Source organism: Erpetoichthys calabaricus, chromosome 14, assembly GCF_900747795.2.
Source record: "Erpetoichthys calabaricus chromosome 14, fErpCal1.3, whole genome shotgun sequence".
NCBI lineage: Eukaryota > Metazoa > Chordata > Cladistia > Polypteriformes > Polypteridae > Erpetoichthys > Erpetoichthys calabaricus.
Window position 1 is genome coordinate 38,914,653 of NC_041407.2, and position 22,063 is coordinate 38,936,715.

Sequence of the window (22,063 nt, forward strand, 5' to 3'; positions counted from 1 at the left end):
GAGACAAAGTCAGAGAGGCGAGATTGCGTTGGTTTGGACATGTGCAGAGAAGAGATGCTGGGTATATTGGGAGAAGGATGCTAAAGATAGAGCTACCAGGCAAGAGAAAAAGAAGAAGGCCTAAGAGAAGGTTTATGGATGTGATGAGAGAGAAAACCCAGGTGATGGGTGTAACAGAGCAAGATGCAGAGGACAGAAAGATATGGAAGAAGATAATCCGCTGTGGCAACCCCTAACAGAAGCAGCCGAAAAAAGAAGAAGATTTATCATTCTGTTTAGTCAGACATCTCGTTTTCTGGTTTTTGGGTTTAAACTGTATATTCTAAATGAGCTAACAGGTTTGATTTAGTTATTTTTGGATTTGGTAAACTTGAATTCTATTCAACACAACTTAATTTAATTATAAACCTCCTTAGCGTTATATTTATTTACCCCAGTAAAAATGAGCCAAATGCACTAAATTTTTATAAAGAACAAAAATGTTATTACTTGTAACTGGAACATGTAAATGAGTCCACTACAGTACTAATGCAGATTTAGTATATGTGGTCTGTGTGATATGTTTTTAAACAGTCTCCAGCACACACAGGCACTGTTTCAGCAGATGTCGAAAGATTTTTTTTTTAATATTTTTTCTGTTGCTTGCATATGACAGGGTAGAAGGTCAGTGCCTGATGTGTACGACCACATTGACTGTACTTGCTATCCCACTTAGGTCCCTGTACTGTTCCAGATCTACCCACAGCTTGCTTTGCACTGCATGTAAAACTTGATACCAAATCATGCCTGTTTGGATGGGAAATACTGTGTTCACAACAGCCTTCTCTTGTAACAAATTAAACTTTTATCAACACTTATGTCATGGTCCCAAACACCTTCTGCATATTTTAGATTTATGCCCAGAGTTTGTACAGTTTTAGTGCTGGGTAATTGGCTTCATCATAGTCATCTTTATTAGTGAACTACAGATCGTTATATATAATAAGCTACCATGGCTGTCCATTTGTCTGTCCAGGATTTTAAATCGGGCAGCACAGTGGCGCAGTGGTAGCGCTGCTGCCTCACAGTAAGGAGACCTGGGTTTGCTTCACGGATCCTCCCTGCGTGTAGTTTGCATGTTCTCCCCGTGTCTCCGTGGGTTTCCTCCGGGTGCTCCGGTTTCCTCCCACAGTCCAAAGACATGCAGGTTAGGTGCATTGGCAATCCTAAATTGTCCCTAGTGTGTGCTTGGTGTGTGTGTGTGTGTGTGCCCTGCAGTGGGCTGGCGCCCAGCCCGGGGTTTGTTCCTGCCTTGCTCCCTGTGCTGGCTGGGTTTGGCTCCAGCAGACCCCCATGACCTTGTAGTTAGGATATGGCAGTTAGGATGGGTGGAGTGGTGGCTCTGAGGCTAGGGATCTGCACTGGCAATCGGAAGGTTGCCGGTTCGAATCCCACAAATGCCAATAGGGACTCTGCTCTGTTGGGCCCTTGAGCAAGGCCCTTAACCTGCATTTGCTGAGCGCTTTGAGTAGTGAGAAAAGTGCTATATAAATGCAAAGAGTTATTAATAATTAGCAGGTTAGATAATGGATGGATGTTAAATCACCTGAAGCTCGCAAACCGTTTGACCTATTGACCTGAAATTTGGTGCACTTATACTATATGATGTCTACTATTCGCTTTCAGGGTGATGATTGACCTGCAAGGTTATTCCTTTTTTTATTTTTATTTTGTTTTATTGTAGAATCAACTCTCGGCAGCGGCCAGCAGGGTGACCTTGCAGCACATGCGCCGTTCTCATCCCTACCACCTTTGCCATCACTTCCCCTACCTCTTCATATCGTAAATCATTCTTGAGGCAGATTTAAAACTTAAGTGCCAGCTTAAGTGAAAAATTAAAGAAAACGTACTAAGTAATTTCAACACAAACACTGACAATCAGTTTTAACGTGAAAAGATGCAGACAGATGGAGAAAAGAAGAGCTGCTCAGGAAGCAGCAAGCGCATCAACCTCTGAGCAAACGAATCCTAAACATACAAAGAAAGAATGAAAACTATGAATGCTCAAATCAAGTGTATTCACTGCACGTTACCATGCAGTGCGCCGTTACTGGTGTAACATAATGCATGAAAATGACACTCACTTATAACTTTGCTGAAAAAGCATTTCTGCAACAACTGGTTTGAGGATCAGTACCATCTCTGAGCTGGTTTACCCTTTATGCCATGCAGTATCAGGAAACTGAAAAACAACCATATGGCATGTGTAGCAACAGGCTGCCAGTGACTGCGACAAGCAAATGGTTTAGTATAATATTTCTGACATTGTTCAGAAGAGCAGTTTGTTTTAACAGCTATTTTCTCTACCAGGCTATCAATGATAAACTGTAAATTATCTAGATAATCATGATCAACAGGCAGCTCTAGACTGGGAATACGTGTAAGTCATTGTTTCCAAAACTTGGTCCTGGGGACCCAATGTGGCTGCAGGTTTTTGTTTCAACCACATTCCTAATCAGTGACAACACCTGATAACACTGAGCTCATTTAATTAGCTGGTATTTTTTTTTTTTATTCGACATTCGAAAAGCATAGCTGCATGATTTTTACATTTATAAGACATTTATAAATATTTCTGCTTTTGCTATAGATTTAAATGCTTAACTCTCTTTTGTTGATTTCATTATATTTTGCCCTTTCTTTGTGCACTTTTTCCCTCTTCGTTGTATCTTATTAATGACAATTTAAAACGAGCAGATCAGACATCCAGGCAAACAACACTGAATAATCAAAGGCTACAACTACTTTAGAGTCAGACCCACTAATTAGTAAATAATGGATTAATTAAACAATTAGAACACCTTGGAAAGTAGAATGAAAATCAAGATGAAAATACTATTAACAAGAAAAAAAATACATTATTCCTATATAACTGCTTGGTACATTTTAATTTTTTCTTTAGCAAACTTAGTTTTCTAATTTCTATATTGTTCCCTAAACACAGAACTTGGGAAATATCAGTTTACTTAATTAGCCCAGGAGTTCAATTAAAAACAGAAGCTGGTTGGAACAAAAACCTGCAGCCACAGGGAGTCCCCAGGACCAAGTTTGGGAAACACTGTTGTAAGTGGACAAAGAGGAGGTGCAGGCTTCTCAGCAGTAGTGTGAAGTTGACACCAAACACAAACATCATGGAACTTGGCGGATTGGAATCTACAGAACAGGAGTCAGCTGTACTGTCCGTGTCAACATCTATTCACATCGTCATCACTATCACTCCATTTGAGGAATGGTTCAGTTTCAGTTTGTTGTAGAACTGGCTTTACTGCTTTTTGTTTGTTATTGTATTTTTGATTAAAGGATGGCGGTCCCACTCATGAATACTGACTGAGTTAACATAAAGCGGTAGAACGCATAGAAATATTCATGATTTTTTGTAGAATGATGCTATTTCATCCAGTAGATGGCAGAAGACTCCTGAGAGTTATTTGGGGCTTAACACTGTAAGAAGAAACATTACACGTCACCCTGTGTCTGACTAAGGCTAAACCACATTCACATTGAATTCAAGTCGTGTGGATTTTAATGCTAAGGAGATTAATTTAAAAAAAAACAAAACACCAAGGTAGAAGTAAATTCCAATTTACAGATAGAGTAGCATGTAATTACTCCCAAAAAGGGTCCATATCTTTATTATCATGTTGACTTGAACATGCTCAGTGCAAATTACCTGCTGTTAAGCTAATTGCTAATGAACCTGCAATAGGATTAATGCACCTAACTGAGTAGACTGAACCATCCCAAAATTAGCTATGTCTAACACCTTTTACTTAATTTTAAATTGACAGACTGAATGTGGAAAAAGAAAAGCTGAACGTGAGACAACAGTAAATCCCCTTACAGACAAGAAAAAAGGCACAAGTCACACAGCGTTCTCTTTTGAATGACAGGGCTGCTAAGTGGCACTGCTGCATTGGCCTCCAATGGACATGTCAAAAGGCCTAAAGTGTAATAACAAGGGGTGATTAATCAAGAATTACAAGTGAATACTCTGAGGTATGAAAAGATTTCAGATATAAGACACAGCCTATTGCACATATTTCTTACACAAATTTCAGACACCACTGTTTTCCCATTTGAATAAAGTTATAATCTATGAAAATGAGAAAAAAGGTAGAAAGAATAAGATGACACACTTGTGTGCTGAAACCAAGTAACCCCTACAAGGTTATGAGAAATTAAATGAAGGGGTGCATGTAATGATACCAGTAAAGGTGAGTCAGATTTGCACTGCTTCCTTTGGAAGCAGCCTCCAGAAATAGAAAGAGCACTCCAGTATGATATAGTAAATGTTCCCAGTCTTTTGATGTCTTCCATCTCAGTTGCTAAACAATATTTATTTTTCCTTTCTAGATGGTGGAGGAAACATGATGGTAATTGGCAATCAGCCAAGAATGTTTACATAGGTGTCCAAATATTGTGAAGGCTGGCAGGAAGGGGGCAGGTGAAGAGAGCACAAAGGTCATTGAGGCCAGGACCTCCTTAAAGGCGGTAAAATATGTGAAAGTAATAATCCATAAAGCAGATTTTACATCTCGACTCATCTAAAAATAAACATTAATTTATCACAAGATTCTCAGAAAATAAAATAGTAAATAAATAATAAGTAAGTGAGGTCACAATTGTAAATTCATCCATCCATCCATTTTCCAACCCGCTGAATCCGAACACAGGGTCACGGGGGTCTGCTGGAGCCAATCCCAGCCAACACAGGGCACAAGGCAGGAAACAATCCTGGGCAGGGTGCCAACCCACCGCAGGACACACACACACACCCACACACCAAGCACACACTAGGGCCAATTTAGAATCGCCAATCCACCTAACCTGCATGTCTTTGGACTGTGGGAGGAAACCGGAGCACCCGGAGGAAACCCACCCAGACACGGGGAGAACATGCAAACTCCACGCAGGGAGGACCCGGGAAGCGAACCCGGGTCCCCAGGTCTCCCAACTGCGAGGCAGCAGCGCTACCCACTGCGCCACCGTGCCGCCCCCAATTGTAAATTGGATATGGGAAATCCATGCCAGGGGACATCTGAGGCACTCAGGGTTATAAAGCTTTCTAGTGCAAACTCTCTAGGGAATTTCTGAGCCTTTATTAGAACCTTCAGCACAACTTGGCTACTGATCTCAGCCATTTTGGGCAGAATATTTTATTTTACCAGTCCATGACAGGTTAGTTTCTGGGAATATGTAGAGCTAGTTACTGTAAGGGTGCAGAAAGCTTCAGTTTACTCCAGGACCACCTCACTAGGCATACTCGGAGAAAAGGGGCAAAAAATTAAAAAGACCACGGAGACACATAAGACGACCCATCATGCTGAGCTATTGATATGTATGCAGGTATTTTTCTAAGAAACCTTAAGTAAACTTGGCATGTTTAATGGCAACAAAGTGCATTGTGCTGAAGATCAAAAAAATTCAAGTCTGTCAATCAAACTTGACATTAAAAATGACAACATGTGTAATCTTTTAAGCCTCAGGGGCTCATGTTCTGGAGAGCCATGGGTTTTCAATGGGACCACTCTTTTCATCAAAAGCTGGTTTGTAACTTTAAATAAACCACAACTTCTCATTTACTAAGTCCTGCATGTCTTCTTTAACTTTTCGATCCACACGCATTTTGCTTTCCACATAAACATGTGTATGAACAACTTGGCTATTACTTCATTAAGGATTTCTTTTCAATTAAAAAGATGTAAATGTAACTCACAACTTTTTACCTGAGTAGTGCTGCTTTTGTTCACAAAATTAGTGTTTACTCAGTGGTGTATTTCTTAGACTTTGGGTAATCAGGCATCTAGAATGCTTTACAAAAATCAAGGCTTTCATTGATGGCAGGAACATCAAGCTACTGCCACACACCCTTGGTAACACACTCTGGTAATGAGGCTTTTACATTTTAGCAAGTCATCACCACTTTAGGCTGCACTGCAGCTCCAGGAATACGGGTTTTATTTTTGGCCTAGTCACTGTCTGTGTGAAGTTAGCTTCAGTAATTTTAAGGGTTTTTTAAGCACTGGATGCTATAATTTTCCTTCCAAAGAGACATTTACTCAATTTGACACTGATTAGGTCAATAAGAGTAAGTTTGCCATGCGTTGGGGTAGCAGTTGCTCCAGGTATGGTTTCCACTAAAACCCTAATACGAATGGATTTAGCCCCTGGCTATGTTCTATTTACATAACTGCGTACAAAAAAGGGGATGACAGATGTTTTCATCTTTTACTGCCAGCTTCTCAAGTACTCTTTTGTGCTCTTGGGTCGTTTGTGTTTTTGTCTTGGTACTTATTTTTTAGTTCCACTTTGTCTAGCTCTTGCTCTTATTGTTTTTGCTCAATTTATCAACCGAGCCTGGGCTATGTAACCATGTAACTATGCTCTCTCCAATCATGTCTTCATAAAATACTTAACAAAGCAGATGATCCTACCCAGGAAGAATTTGATCTTCTGAAATGGCAAGTTGAATCCAGGTCTCATTTCTACTGTGACAAACAGCTTGTTAGAGCCTAGAGAGACAGCATCGAGCATACTTGCACACCAGTCACAAACACAAGCATTCTTTACTACTGCTGGGGACATGGGAGATAATGGGGGTGGGAGATCAATATACACAACATACGACAAGAGTAGGAGTATTCACTGCATAATATAATGGGGCGCAGAACTTAAAAGGGCTACTGAATTTTGCAATTGGTAAAATCTGAAATACAGGCTCTGTTGCTATGCACTGTTATTTCTGTTATACTGTAAGCACTTTTTGAAATATTTCTGAAACATAAGTTTAACAAGTTGAAGTTAATAATAAAAATAAGTTAAATACTGCAGAAGAAATATCCTTCAGAGTTAACCATCAAGTTAGCTATGGCACCTGGGCTTGTTTCTAACTTAAAAAAGGTGCTTTGCATTAGGGCTGTAGGCAGCAAGTTATTCAGAATTTACATTTTAAACTCCTTTGCACAGGTGGGAATATTATGAAGGCGTTCTGGAGTGTTCTGCAAAGTGGAGCATAAGCTTGCGATTTGCTTCAGTGGTAATTACTATTTACAAAACAACACAAATCGCTGAAGAGCCTACCGTCTCCAAATTTTTCTTTGGAGTTTAAGCTGCCTATACAGGATCCCTTTCTCTGTTCGTTTTGGGTCTATAGAGCTCATTACCAAACATCTTCCTTATTGTAGATCTTTTTCCTCTTGACAATAAAAGAGTGACAAATTTCCTCTTAGATTGATTAACAATCGGATTTGAAACTCATTCTGAAAATCACACTAGAATGCCTTGTGATATTTTCTCAGTAAAGTGGGGAACGAGAAAAAAAAAAAAAAGGAGAAAACATATATAAAAATGTGGATATACTTTTTTATTGGATAATTTTCTATAGTGAAGAAGGGTCTATTTGTGAATTTCATGATAATTCATTTATGAATTCATTAAATCAACTACATGTTTTGCACACTCGAGTCTTAAATACTGAGCTGGCCCCACAGCACTCTTATTTTAATTTTGGTATTTACAGTGGCAGCAATATGAGCCTAAGCAGCTCATACCTGTGAGCACTGTGCCATTCTCAGTTTTGCACCACAGATGTCATCTGAGTTCCAAAACTTGTACTTTTTTATGTTTACCTTTAGTCCATTTCACATATGTAGACTATCCCAGGAATTTATCAAAAAATTCCCTGGGTTTAGGGCATGTGTGAACAAAGTAAAGTCAAGTCAAAGAATCCTGTCATGATGAGGTCTGAACTCCACCGCAAGCTACACTTTTTGTGTACTGTATTATTGGCATCTCAGTCTGTTTATATGCAGCTTTAATTATGCTACTATCATATCATGGATTGGGCATGGGAGATAAAAAGAGAAGCCTGTCTATATCTCTTTGCACTAGCATTATGGTTGAGGTTTAGGAGGCAACAGAATGTTTGGGGGAAGGAGACTGTAGGCTGATTTATACTTCTACGTCAGGCCTACACCATCGAAAGCAAGTTTACACTTTTGCATTGAGCACATGCCTAAACACTAGTTAGAGGTGTTTGTAGCATGCAAGAAAAATTATGGATCAATTAAAACGCAGGTAGTTTTTGCCCTCCAGGATCACTGATCCTCTTGCTAGTGATTTCTTCCATAGGCAAATAAATTTGTCACAGTTTTCCACCTTTTTATACAATCGCTGACTTCCAAACTGATGTTAGCCAATATTTCACACCACAAATAGGCCGTCATGTGCTTCTATTTGTAGTGTTGTGATGAGGTATGAAATGAATGTGTATATTTTCTAACTTCTTCAACCAGTATTTCCTTGATCTACTCCATGTTACTTCAGAATTGTGGAAAACAAATGGAAATATGTTCCAGGAAATATGTAGTTACCAAACTGGCCAATCAGAGTTATAGTGGTCTGCATAGGGTCAGCATCAATGCAACGCACGGTCACATTTTTGAGGGAGTGCACGTCTGGCTACACCATAGACCACGCAGGCTATGGCATAATTTCAATGCACAAGAATGAATCTGCCTTTAACTCTTTGAGGGCTGAATATTTTTTCCAAAAAACAGTTTCTGAAAAGAAATGGTTTCACACAGAAATCAACATAAAACATCTGTTGCTGCATGCTGTGGCTGCCAGTTTGCCAAGAATGTGCAGCAGGCTGTCTTTGCGTGGCTGGGACAAAGTCCCAGTGCATTGCAATCTGGTTTCTACTTCTTATCATTGTTAAGTGGCAGTCCTCCCTGGCGAACAATGTCAGTACAACAATTAGCTGGGGACCAATCAGCTGGAGCTGGAACCTCATATTCATTTTCAATCACTTGTATCAAAATCTGAGTCTGACAAGTCATAGTCCAATTCAGAGATAATAGGCAAAACGTTGTCCACGGAGTATTTTGCTTTACGCATTCGCTTTGATCTTTCACCAGATGTCAGTGCCATTTTTGCCGTTGTTTGCGGCTTGCTACTCACGCGAGCGCAGGAAATCTCAGTCATACCAATGAATCTAACTTTCCTTCTAACAACGAGAGTCAAACTAAAACATAACGGTTGGTTTTGTCACAGTTTACAGTCGGTTACCATCATCAACTCCTCCTTTTGACAAAAGTCAACATCAGCCCTGAAAGAGTTAAACTCGGTGGCTCTTTGTGTTATTGTTACCAGTATCATTATTAAATGGGGCCAGTGTGACTTTGGACAGTCTGAGCCACTGAGATGATGCTGTGAACATGGTGGGGATAAGGTCTGGGACATCAGATCTCACTGTTAATCCTCCTAGAGGGGTTGAAGGCTTCATACAGCAAAAAATGATGAAGTAAGGTGCTCACATGACACCATGACACCCCCATTAAGCGTTCACAGTAAAATGGAGAGAATTTTTCAGAGCTACTGTAAGATAGAGGTATGGGCAACTAAATAAGATTGTTAGATACTGAATTGATGCAGATTTTGTTTTGAGGTTGGCCCTGTTGGTGGAGTTAGTAGTTTGTGCACAGCCACATGATATCAGCACAAGGGATGTAATATCTCACCCTGTGCATCAGTTATTACTGTATGACATGTGCCTCTGTGAATAATTTTTCTTAATGATCAGTGTTCTTGTACCTTGCTTGATTTTTTAGATTTTGCATTTATTTAAGGTTTTTGGATACTTCTGCATGATATTCTTGTCTGCGTTTCAAATCATTGCCTGTTATTTCACCTATCTTTTAGCATTATGCATGTTAATAATTATTATTTAATTATTCACATTTCCTCCTGATGACTCTTATGTTTCCTATGGCTTATCCTAGGGCACTGCCTTTCTCCTTGTCTGCTCGGGACTGCTTCTTTTTTTGAGAGGCTGCAACGGGAGAGTGATAGTTGTAGTAGTTTTGGAGGATCTTTTGTGCTCCTTTCAGTGTCCTCACTTATTTTCACAAGACATATGAATGCTATCAGTTCCAGAAATTGCTGGATGTGATTGTGAATCAACAAAATTATTACCGGTAATCCAGTAATTTTCCAGGTTCTGTATGTGAAAGGGCCACATACTCTGTGGCTGAGCTCTAGCAAACTACCAATTCAAATGATTTCTTCTTTCATAAATCAAAAATGCAATTATTGTGTGAAAATGACATTAAATTAAAAGTAGTTAATCATAAACAGTTGCATGCAACACTGCTTACTGACTGTGCTGTGTGGCTGCAGTATTTAGATAAGAATGGAATCAGGAGGCAAATTGTGGTTTTATTAACAGGCAAAAGTTGATACTAGGAACACAAAATTCTTATAAATAAGCCCTGGTCAAGAGCCCGAAACTGTAATTCAAAGAACACAGAGGAGAAAACCAAAATAATATAATGAAACCAGAGCCAAAACTTAAAACAAAAGTCATAGTCAATTAATAAAATAATTTGTAGCCAAAAATCAGATTGGACACTAATAAGATTGCTAGTCTCTTCTTTCCTGTATCAACAAAACTGATCAACCCTGACCTTTAAACCTTTGACCTAGTAATGTCATGTGCCACATGCTTCCGTTTGACCTTGCCTAACAACTGCTTGGTCATCAGATGAAACAGAAAACACAAAATGGTAGTGCCCATATCCCAGACAAAATGGCACTCCTGTAAATGCTATTTAGTTTTAAACATTATTAAGATCATGTCTAAATAAAAAACAATTTGGACGTAAACATCAGTAGGCTTTGCATCCTAGAAAGCAAGTTACTCGAACTATTCTATAACATTGCAGTAATTATTTACAGCTCTGATGCGGATCTTATTGATCAAAAAATAGGCCATTATGACAGCAATTGACGAGAAGAATTCATAATTAATTGCAGAATTATGGTGTTTGAAGGTTCCTCTAGAGTGCCTCTTTCTCTTGCACGATTTGCCTCAAAAACTAATCGGCACATCGTTATCTCATAACAGGCTTAAGTTTCAAGTTTGGCATATTTTTCATCCAGCCATTTTAGCTCTAGACCGTCCTCAAAAAACTTGACACACACCCATCATCAAGATATTGATGTTTTCCGTTTCATGGGACCCTAAAACGTCGAGATCCATCGAAAACCAGAGATCAAATTTTTTGATGAATCTAAAGCTTTTGCTCCTCCCTCATATATGATAGGTTATGTTGGGGGAGGGTGCAAAGCAATAAATTAACCCTACTGTGTTTGATTACCTCCCAAACACCCAAATCGATGCCTTGGTTATTTTTAAAAAGGCAAGAAACAACTGCAAAAACTCTTAATAAAATTCAGATCATGACAGACTGGAATTTAAGAAAAGCTTGGTAGATACTAGCATCATATTTCAGCCATGGTTCCAAAAATCTCATTAATCTTTTTTTTTTTTTAATTTTATGTTAACGGAATTGATTATTTAGTTTCTAAATGTCAATGTGTATTCTGGTATGTTCTGTGTGTCTTCCCAAAAAGACTGGGCCACTTGCCATCACCATAGAGGACTTCCTTCAGCCCTATAAAGGCTGAGAAAACCCACTGTGCCTTACAGTTCATAGAGTGCACTCGTGGTATGGTGATTTTTCTGCGTTTTCATCATTTACTGAAACTCTGACCTCATTTTTTTTTTTTTTTTTTTTTTTTACCTTTTGCTCTGTTTTCGACTATTGTTTGGTTTGTTTGCCTTTTCAGGCAATACCTTTTATCTTGTGTGCTCCTCTGGGATTTATTTTGTAACAGAGCATTTTTTGTGAAATTATTTTTTTAATAAAGATTTTATTTTGCCCTATTCATTACTAGCCAGGCTTTGACTTTTTTCCCCACTCTAATGCGTAGCATTTTGAGTGTTTTGGGGACTTTGTTTGTGCTTAGGAACTCTCAATTGTAGAATCCAGAAACACAGGCAAGAAGAATGCTGAAATCTCAGAGAAGACAGCAGTTGATTTACAATTGAAGTTGACATCTTACTTCCAGACTGAAGTTGGCAACACATAGTTCTTAAGGGGCATCATTACATGACCAAAAAATAAAATCTTGAATATCTTCAGAAACAAATTCCTAATACCTGTCAGCCTTGAAGTGTCATGGCCATTTTAATCAAATGGAGAAAGTTTGACATGTATTCTAAAAAGTGACCAGCCTTCCAAAATCTCACCAAGTAAAAGGTGTAATAGTTTTCACTGAAGTCACTAAGAAACTTAATATATATAAGGATGTGCCAACATCTCTTGTTTTGGTTAAGAGCAATCTTCATGACTCCATCACAAAGACACTGATAAAAAAAGAGGTTCATGATGAGAATTGCACGACAGAAACCATTGTTGGCTAATGAATGTTCACCTTAACTTTGCCAGAGTATTCCATAATTATTCTGAATAGCAACATTTTATGAAATATGAGTCAAATGTAGAACTTTCTGGGTGAAATGTGACCAGTTTCTATACAGAAATGGTAATAATAAATAATAAGTTACACTTAAAGAGCACCTTTTACAAACCCAAGGTCACTTATACTGACAATATACTCCATAGTAAGGATCAGATTCACTCATTATTGTGGTAGTGTCGTTGTTTAGAGATATTTTGTTGCATCTAGACCTAGGTAACTTTCCATATTTTAAGTAACCATGAATTCTGATTGGTATCTGAAGTAGTATTGACATCAACCACTGTGCCAAAAAACCTCCCTGCCTGTGATTCAATTTTAAAAATAAAATGTATTATTATTTTGATTTTGTATTTCACTATGAAGAAGTCTACCAAATATAAAATAACAATAATAAATGCCCACAAATCTCACTGAGTTGAAGCAGTTCAGAAAGCAGAAGTGGTATGAAAGACAGATCAATAATTACACTAAGACTTCAGTTCAACTGAAGATGGTGTAAGCAGTCACTGTCCAAAGGAACAATCACAATTTCATATGAGATGAGTGTTTCATATATTTAATCTATCCATTTATAGTTTCTCATATGTAATATTTGGTTTGGCTGATGATTTGATAACATTTATTGTGTAAGATAGATAGATAGATAGATAGATAGATAGATAGATAGATAGATAGATAGATAGATAGATAGATAGATAGATAGATAGATAGATAGATAGATAGATAGATAGATAGATAGATAGATAGATAGATCTTTCGTCAAAAAGAAACAAGGTACTACTCGGTGGCGGTGTGTGGAGTGAAGAGAAAAGGAGACAGCACCGTTCCTTGTGGTGCTCCAGTGCTGCCCACACTCATATCAGAGACACAGTCCTTCAGCCATGGATATTATGCCACAGCTATTAATTCATCAATGTACAAATTTCACAACAGATAATTCATTCCAACTGTACTTTATATAGTTTACTCACTGCACATAGGCACAGACACATAAGGTGGTTTGTTTTAACTTTAGCATTTAAGTATGAACCTGGCTCCTCATTCCAGTAAGAATTATCACATACAGATATAACCAAGGCACAGATATAACATACCTACTTTTCTAGTAAAAAAAATAAATGAAAGTTGAACACTTTTTTCTGCATAGTAAATCTATTTGCACTCTTTGTTTTCCTGTTTATGATGTATGCTGTATTTTCCAGAAGTAACTGTTAATATTTTAGTAAAAAAAATGCATGTGTTTTTTGAGCATACTACTGAATAACAGACATGTGAATTGTGAGAAACAAGTAACATGAATTTTTTCTTCTTCTCCCATAGACGTTTTTCACATTGTGACGTTGTACAGCACGAGTCACCATTGGGTCCTATAGCAGCATAAAGATTTTCTCTCATTCTGCAGGAAAATAAAAGATTTCAAATTTTCTCTTGGCCTTCACCTCATACTACATAGGGTAAGTAACATATATAATAAAAATATATCGTTTTTGGGTGGAGCATTCCTTTAAGTGAGGAAATGTGGATCCAGTGGAGATCAACAGCTGAATAATCTTGGTGCTTTATAAGAAATTCTCTAATTCCATAACTGATTCCAGGAATTGGTCTGGGTATAATCTCACCAAGTTAAGAAAAAAAAGTCACTTTGAGTCTGTGAGGAAAAGATTTCTTGCAAGGAAGGACTGAAGCCCGAGAAGGTTAAGTGGGAAAATTACAGTGCTGGTTGGCTGCTTGGTTTTCATAGGAAGGCAAATGGGGAAGTCACCACAGTGCATAGCTGGGGAATTCCCACGCTATACGGCCAGGCCTACTTGGTCTTACTGGGCTTGCTTTGTGTTTATTTCTTTATAGTCTCCCTTTTAATCATCTCTCCCTCTTTAATTGATTAGACAGAAACTTTTCTTTAATGTTAAACTTTAGGCACTTAGAATTTGTCTAATGTTAGGTACTCCTCATTTTACAAACAGTGCTTTCTTGCAAGTGATATCAATATGGTAATAAATATCTCTATTTACCCTTTTAAATAAGTCTGTTTTTAAACATAAATATTGGATGTTGATTTTTGGAGTATATTAGTAACAGCATAATAAATATAATGCTAGAGCGGTCTAAAAGTTGCAAAACAAACCCTGGCACTTCAACAGTTAAAATCTTATGAAAGGCTGTGCATCTGAAAAAGAAGGAAAAAGTAAAATAATAACTGATAATTAAAAATATCTGTCTTCAAGTCTCTTTGCCAGAAATGCTGCTTTAATTCCTGCAAACAGTAATTAACTATTCTGCTTATAGGCCATAGTAATTATCAGATTAAATGTTGCCAGCGTTGCACACTTTTGATTGTTAGTTTTCTGCATCGCTAACAGCTGGGAGTTCAGCTCCATGTTGATGGCCCATCATGACAGTGAACTTTGAACCCAACACTTGTGGCTTTTGCTTTTTGTGTTTGTGTGCAGGACTTCATTTTGGAGTCTCTAGAATATAGCAGCCTAACTGGTACTGTGCTTCATCGTCAAAGTTTGAGGACAACTTTAGCAAGATGAACTCTTTTTAGAACATGTATATGAGGACTAACCATCCAAATATGGGGTTTGCTGTAAAATGGTGGTATGGCACTAGGAAGAAAAAATGCCCCGGTGTCACTTGAAATTGAAAAAAAAATAAAGCTTGCAAGGCATCTACAGTTTACGGCAGCAGGATCATGTTGACCTGTCTTAACGCGTTTCAAAATAATGAAGGTTTACAGTATGTTAAATAAAGCACCTTTAACTTTGTAGAACGGTATAAAGGGAAAACCATGCCAAATCACTATTAATTCCATTTTTATTTAATTCTTCATGCACAATATAAAGATTACATGACTTATTTTAAGGTTATACAGCTAGTCAGTAGATAGAGGAGGATTTAATATGAAAGTCACAAAGTTTCAAGCTTTTTTTTAACCTCTGGACCACACAGAAATTTAATGACAGACCAAGGAGCACTGCATAGAAGGGCAGTAAAATACACACATAATGTACAGTACACGGAAACATGTACGCCAGGAAAGGCACTTCTTTTATTATTGCTGTTAGAGAACTGTGAGTGGCACTGTACCACACCACCATGGCCCTGAATTATCATTAAACTGGCACTTAATAAATATGCTGATATAGTCTTAGTATGTATTTATAGGTTTAGTGCTGTTGCAGTGTGCCCCAGAGCTGCGGACTTGCAGAAGACCAAGACTACATGCAGTTGTAGTGGGCTTCTTGGAGTGAAAGACTGGGATCAAAGCTGCATACTAACTTAGACCACCTATTGAGCAGGTAGCACAGTGGGTAATGTTACAAAATCAGACTGGAATCACTTATATGCCATTTAAAAAGTATGGAAACCATATCGTATATTTATATTTGGACAGAAGTATAACGTGATATTCAAATAGTTTTAACTCGATGCCATAGGAAAAAGACAAGCAATGCATGGAAATAATTTATATTGCATAATATGAGAAATAGATATATACAGATCAACATGCATTTAATCAATAATCTTTAGTAAAAACACACAGAGTTGGTGTCTGTAATTAAGAAATTGCCTTTAATATCTACACCATCGACTGATGCCCTGTAATTGCCCTTCTGGCTCCTACTTTCATATTTTTTTTTATTTGTGCAATGCTGCTCAGCCACTGGATCAGATAGTGTGCATTGAAAGATGCGGTCAGTTTCTTCCATGCTGTATTCCTTTGGAGGGCTGTGGAGGTATCTTTGTGGAGGTCCTCTAGATCTGATATGACAACTCACACAGTCAAAATAATAATAATTCTTTACATTTATATAGCACTCTTCTCACTACTCAAAGAGCTTAAATGAATTATGTATAGCTTGTGCTATACTGTGAAATTGGTGCTGCAATGAGACACTCCTTTTGAATGTTGTCCAACCTCTGACTAGGTACTTTATACACTTTGGTGACTGTTAGTAGATTATTAATAGCAAGTATTAACAAGTATTAACTCTTCTGTATTATCTAAGTGATTGGGAAATTAGTTACAGATTATTACAAAAATTATGCTTCAGATATGATTCCATTAATGTGTACCTCTTTTCATCATTAGTGTCTGTATAGAGATTTCAGGGCCTTTTCACACGCTTGAAGTGAATAATGTTAACAATAACAACAGCAACACTCATTTTGATCTAATGTAGTTTAATGATTGCTATTATTTTGCATCAAGCTTACACAGGGATGTACTTCTTCCCTGTGCTCTATCTCTTTAAACCAAGAGGACTGTGTAGTGGGATGTCTTTAATTGAAAGAGAGTGAGACAGTAAGTGCTGGCTTGCTGTCGTTTATGGGCAATTAGAGGGGCAGCTCTTAAACTGAGAAGAAACACAAAACAAAAACAAAACTAACGATGGATTAGTTAAACCTGGGACTGATCTTTGATGACTGATCTGTGGGCCAGGGCAGGATTTTAAATAAATAAATAACAATGACACTCACGTCTTCAGATGGGGCATGGTAGTGTGACAGAAGCAGCTTCAGTGTGTGATGGGGAAGTGGACACTCTTGCGCTTTGTGCCGATTTGCAGGATCACCCAAATTACCACTGGAGCTGTGATTGCCGCAGTTGCGCCTACCATGCAGAAGACAATACAGATATGACAATGGTGATACATGGCGATGATGATGTCATGTCTTTTACCTGATATCAATGTATTTCATCTAACCAAACTAGAAAGAGTCAGGTTTTCTGAAGAAATATGAATTAACTAAAAAATACAAGGATTCTTAAATATTATGTTTATAAAAAAAAGATATGTACTACATTTTAATGGTATTAAATTCTTATTTCTTACAACTAGAACCCTACCCAGATGTGGTTCCTGCTTTGTGCTCAGAGATATCAGGCTAGGCTTTATCACCCTGTGAACCTGTAATCGGATGGATAATTTCTTTATATAAAAATATAATGAAGTTATAATAAAAAAATAATGTAAATGATGGATTGGCAATTCAGTTGGCTGATAAAATTGCTTTGTATAATGTCATTTTTTAAACACTGTTTTCAAGCTATTCAACAAGAAATCAATTCAAACAGACAGAAAGTTTTCATCAATACTCTGTAGAAATGACCTCAAGCATCTAAATTCGGCCTTCAAGAGGAATGTATTGCAGTTGGCGTCAGTGGACATGGGTCAAATGTCTCCATCCTGCAGCCAGAGTTGATGTGTGTTACTCAGCTCTGTTGAACTGATAAAAAGCTCGGATGACAACACAGAGGATGAGCAGGAAAGATGTTCCTGTGTTTTCAGAGCGGCACCGGAATGACTCACTCATTCTGGAGATGACAGTTATGATCCTCCACTGCTGCCAGCAGAGACAGATCCTTGGCGACAGAGTGAAAACCACCATTTATGGGAGCCTTTTAATATCCTGCACTTTTAACTACAATGTTAACGTTAAATGCAAATGTTGGGAAGATTAAAAAGTAAGACTGGGCTTGAGAAAACCCCAAATATCATAAATTAAAGAAAAAAATAATTAGATTGTTGGCAATCTGGCAGTCTTAAAAGCAGGCCAGGAATTGCTGGCAGCCTGTGGTACATTTCTTCACCACAAATGAAATATCCACCAACCATTTACAGTGCTGAGAATTAGTTACTGGAAATAACTTCTGGATTTATTGGGCTGGGGCCTCCCAAGGTCAATGGTTCAAAATAAACATGTACATTCTATTAAGAGAATTAGAGAAAAACCTCCCTGAATGCAGATTTCAAGAGTGCAGACTCATTTCAAGGATATGTATTCAATGTGATGCATTTTTATGTAGACCCTTTCACAGAATGTTAAGTTACAGCACTGAATGACTTTTGTTAAATGTGATTCGTTCATTCATCCATTTTTGGAACCTTTTAGTTTAATTTGGAAATGCAATTCAAAGGAGTGGTTTATGATAGGTTACAAGTAAAAAAAACTAAATCTTGTAATTAATATCTTACAAAAATTAAGAAGATAAAAACAGAAGTAACAGATATCACCAATAATTGAACAATCAGACCTATATGCTATTCCAATGGAACTGTCTCAATGCAATGCAAACCATGATCTGAACTTAAACAGAAACGGTGAACACACTTTTTAAATATGTGTAATAATCTACAGTATACATGGCTAATTATGCACTGTATATTAATAAATGTAATTACATTTAAACTCATGCAATATAAAAATCAAAGGTCCCCATCTGTGTAAAAAGTAACCAGTACAGTCTAGCCACACCCTAAACAGCTTCATAAAGCTGTATCTGAGGAGCTGTTCATGCCATTCTTGAATAGTATTAATTGGCAGAGTTTCCTCTTATATTCATATTTGTGAGGAAAGTTGCTGCATAATAGTAAAAGAAAGTGATTTCAACTTAGAATCAGAGGCACTAAACATTATCAAGACACATTCATACCTGGTAATGATTTTGTGGATATGAATTCGACTGATGTTTAACATCGCATGAGTGAAATAAGTAGTAAGATGCTGACAAGTCTCCTCTGTTACATAAAGGCAAGCTGCTGCAAATGTCTTTGTTATTTGAAAGAATTTCTCCACATGTGACAATACTACTACCACTACAATACTTCTGTTTCATGTAGATGATGCTTATCCATTAAGAAATACTTGAGTATTTGATCACCCATTATTTATATTTGTTTTGTTGGTAAGTATCTTTGTAAAAAAGCTGGGAAGCAATAAAGCATGCTAGGCCAAAAACTATTGAAAATACAAATGATTCAGTATCTCACTGGAAATAATCTCGTTGATTCTTTTGGGTGTCAGATGGCATACCAAATTTCTAACACAATAAACATGAGCCACTTCACATTAGCATTTTCTGCACCTGCTTCTTTTAGTACAAATAACAAGGTAACTTTAAAATGAATTATAGTTCACCAAGGTTACAAGTTCCAGGTGACTGAATTAGACCTCAGCCTGGTCACTGTTCAGGTGGGGCTTTCTGTACACATTCCCTCCGGGTCGGCATAGGTTTTGTACCACATCTCAAAGACATGCTTCTTCTTTAACTGACAACTCTAAATTAGCCTCTATGACCATGTCCACGAGTGTTCACTGTAATATGGTGGGTGCCTTGTATAGGGCTAGATTTTACCTTATCTACAATGTTCTAGCTCCTGGAGTTGGTGGTTCCCAATCTAATTATCTTATGTTCGCCCAATTAGTAATGATTAAATATATTTTATTTCAAATTGCGGACATGCAGTTTGACAACATTGTAAGGTCAGACATTGATCCCCATAGATTGATTAATATACATTAACTGTTAAAAATAGACAGCCTGTTGGATAACTTAGACAAAAATGTAAGAATATCCCAGAAAAAGATTTTTTATGCATTATGCATGTAGGAATTTTTTTAAACATGTCATAAATAGCATCTGCATTTTATTTAGGAACAGGAGAATATCTATGAACTTGTATGAAAGTCATGTTGGCAGCCAGTTAGCTGTCACCCCTGCAGCCAAAAACGGTTGCTTTGGCATCACCAATGTTCTGGGTATGTTCAGGTATCCTCTCTGCAAATATTAAATCCATCATTGACTGAAACTTGCAATGTGCAGGATAAACATGCTATTGAGGGGGTGTTTGATGGAAATGTGCGATAGCATGAACACACACAACTGTTTTTACTGTCTATATGGCAGCAGTTAGCCTTGCAGCAAGCCTGTTAGCGGTATGTCTGCCTGTAAAGGTTTGCATCTGTAGCATCACCATTTCCATCTGTCAATTTTCAGCTATGTAGTGGCATAGTGGTATTTTGATAAAACTCTCAGTTGTTAGTGCAGTCCAAATGTCGCTTAAAAGTGTGATTTTACTGACAGATGCCAGCTGGGTTTCCAGTTCTTGCATTTTGTAGATAAAATATATTTCTGATTAGCTAGAGACAGTTCCTCTGAATAGCATGTCGTACTCTGGTTCATAACTACTGATTAGATATTGAAAACCTTTCAGTTAAACAAGTTGATTGGAACAAAAAGCAGTATTCTATGATTGAACACTCTACGATTGTGCGATTTCTTCTGACCGCCATTTTTTCATTACTAGTGCTGCTAGTATAGTAGGTAATGTGGCTTTAATGGTTTTTAGGTGTACTGTTCAAGGTAAACTTTGCCTCCCTTTAAATCAAAATGTTCCCAAAACAGTTATTAGCATACTGAGACATTTATCCTCCTACCAGCTGTAAAATAATCTGATGCATAGCTTAAATACTGCCCTCATATATTTACTTAAATGGACAACCTAATTCAAAAGAAGTGTATCAAAAGCTCTGCAAAGAAGCAAAGTAAACATATTTCCCAAAGCTAGTTTACTTGCATATTCAATAAGATTATATAAAAGTAGGTATGTTAGTGATGAACATATGTTCAATTAACTCGTGAATATTTTTTTTATTTTTTCTAAGTCACATTTTTATACCCGTTTCCAACCTACTGCTCCATTTGACATAAAAACTACGTCATAACTTTTTTTTAAATGATTGTGCTTCTTGAAACTCTCACACATTCTGCAGTCAGACATTCAGTTTTGGTTTAAAACCTTGGACTAACCAGAAACTGTGATGAGAACTTTTGTATAGCATACTGTATCAGTCTTGATATACAGGAGTCTTCAAAACAGCACTAAAACATAATGCAGCACTTTCTCTGTGCTAATGCAGGATGACCTTTGTGCTCATCTCTGTAGCTCAGCTGCAGCCGTGTTTTGCAACTGTGTTGATAAGTGACCTTCAGGTATTGTAAACACTGCTTTCCCATTCCACATCTCAAAGAGATGGGTGCTTGTTAATTGGATATTAAATAATGCAGTAGTGAGAGTAAGTGAATGTGGGTGTACCTTGCAATGGAGCAGAGCCCCATCCAAGGATGGTTCCAGCTTTGTTACCCAGAGTGCTAGAGAGATGGGTTCTGACCCCTCCATTCATGATGGATGGATTTTTTTGTTAATACTTAATGATAGGATGAAGGAAATTATTTTGAGTAATCAAGACTGTCTAAAACATAGTTCCAATATCATTATGAAAGTCACCATTAAAAAAACTAAATACATAAAAATCATCTAGATCAAGGAATTCAGAGAATGAGAGGCTTGTCTTGTTTCAAAACATAACTTTCATGCAGACTCGTCTAGAAAATCCTACCTCTTCCTTTTCAACACGCGCACATTTAGCTCAGGACCGCTAGCCAATCACTCCTACATCTTTTCATTATCCCGTATTCAATTTCTCAAGCCTTTATACTAACAGGTATAAAAAAAAGGATAATCCCAATACCACAAAGACAGTTATGGCGGGGGGGGAACGGAAGCAAAAGAAAATAGAGTGTGACCAGAACTTGAATGGCATGTCCGTCCTACCCTTTCCAAGGATCATTTACTATTGTGACACCGAGATATTTTGATAAATAAACTCTCGGAAGGGAAATTTGGAAAGGTGTTGAGGCTGACTGATTCATCTTTTATCTGAATGCTTTGACATTCTGCTGAAAAGAAAAAAAAATATAAAAGCTTCCCATAACGGAAAAAAAGATATGAATAAATTTGAAGATAAGCTGAAATCAATCCATCAGCTATCAGAAAGGAGATGGAATATCATCCCTTATATATCCAAGGATTTCTTCTTCCTTTGCTGAAATGACAGATGTAGTGAA